The sequence below is a fragment of the Limulus polyphemus genome, unplaced genomic scaffold (assembly GCF_000517525.1).
Source record: "Limulus polyphemus unplaced genomic scaffold, Limulus_polyphemus-2.1.2 Scaffold22, whole genome shotgun sequence".
Classification (NCBI taxonomy): domain Eukaryota; kingdom Metazoa; phylum Arthropoda; class Merostomata; order Xiphosura; family Limulidae; genus Limulus; species Limulus polyphemus.
The window spans coordinates 1,287,270-1,288,926 of NW_013665632.1; the positions used below are offsets into that span (position 1 = coordinate 1,287,270).

At 45.1% G+C, this 1,657-nt stretch overlaps 2 protein-coding genes across 9 annotated transcripts in view; one reads left to right on the top strand and one right to left on the bottom strand.

Moving 5' to 3' along the window:
• Window positions 1-1,657, top strand: part of LOC106458371 (semaphorin-5A-like) — a 226,914-nt gene that overhangs the window by 207,974 nt on the left and 17,283 nt on the right. The window lies entirely within an intron of this gene.
• The window catches only part of LOC106458381 (unconventional myosin-Ia-like), a 306,550-nt gene that overhangs the window by 10,306 nt on the left and 294,587 nt on the right, over window positions 1-1,657 (bottom strand). The gene's annotated exons all lie outside the window — the stretch shown is intronic.

Consider the following 1,657-nt stretch of genomic DNA (forward strand, 5'->3'; position numbering starts at 1 on the left):
ACGTAGGTGGAGATCCCTTCTGTTTATGACCACACCAGTTTTCTTTACTAGAAGGAGATCTATCGACCTCCATGAATCCTGCCCTTGGTCGCTAGGGCAGATCTCTGTCATCGGATTCCAGCAACTGAGGGCGTGAACAAAATGATTGTTCTGCATCTTGGGGCTGAGGAAAATGGACCCAAGTGGGCACCAGAGGCCATAGGAGGTAGATCCGGGCAGTCACTGGAAGAAATGGTCGAGACAAAGACAGGAGCAGATGTGGACTTGTTAACTCAATCATCCATTGATCAAAAGACTCTTCACATGATGTGAAAAAAGACTTAGAGGCATGGAAAGGTCTGTCTGCACTCCCACCATAGCAGTGGAGCATAGTGCAGCAGCATATGTCTGAGATGGAGTAGGGAACAATAACTTCCAAGCCTCGGGGTAAGAAATGTTGTTGACAGTCTTTAGATGCTGTACCTCTTTCTCCTCCACCCACTTAGGGCAATATCTATATTAAGAGGGGTGAGAACCACTACAATTAACACAGTGCAAATCCATTTCACACTCGTAGGCATCGTGATCCTTGCCACCACAACAAGATGCCTTCGAATGACCGAACCGCTGATACTGGAAACATCTGAGAGGGTTGGGAATATATGGCCATACTTTACAGTTCAAATAACCTGCCTTGACATCGGCAGGTGGACGTGGTGATGTAAACATCAAAATGAAAACATTCATAGGCAACAGTGGAGATACATTGCACTGCAGAAACTCCTTGGTTGGAGAAACCAGCAAGAATCTCCAACTCAGGATGTTCTTCAAATCCCTCTTAACAATAACTCCTCGTGAGGAATTCAAAGTTGCATGTGAAGTAACCTTATGGGTATATCCCTAATGGCCTTCGAATTCAAGAGGAGTTCACTGTGTTTTGGTGTAGATGTTTCCACTAAGATGTCTCCAGAATGTAGCTTCTTAACTGACTTTGGAGAGCCAGCAAGCCTTCGAATTCAAGAGGAGTTCACTGTGTTTTGGTGTAGATGTTTCCACCAAGATGTCTCCAGAATGTAGCTTCTTAACTGACTTTGGAGAACCAGCAAGCCCCTCTAATCCCTTCTGAATAAAAAAGGGAGACAATTGCCCTAAAGGTTTATCTGACAAGGAATGCAAGATGAGAAAATGAGGTACAGGTACAAAATGGGGTGAAGACTGCTGTTCAGAGTCTTCTAGGTGTGGTCATTTACTAATGAGCAGAGTTTTATGATTTTTTTTGAGGATTTGGGGGATCCATAATATATGGAGAAAGATTCAGTACCCACTGACCCCACCCACTATGGGGTCCTACAAGGGGACACACTAGAATGTAAAACAAGGACACTGCAGCAACACCAGGGTTTTGTGAGCACTATACCCAAACATCGGCATCAGAAACAATGTCCACAACACCCATTTAGAACACCCAACACTGGTACTCAGTTGACCCTAACCCAACAGGACCAGTAGACTGACCTTAGGGGGCAACCCATCTATGGGAATTCAAGACCAGAGTGATGTGTTGATGTGCCCCAGACACCACTCAACCATCAGGATCCTCTTCTCCCCTTCACAGGTCGCAATGCATGGCTAACACATGGGTGGATGTTCAGATCTCAGAGGAGGTAAACTGAAAATA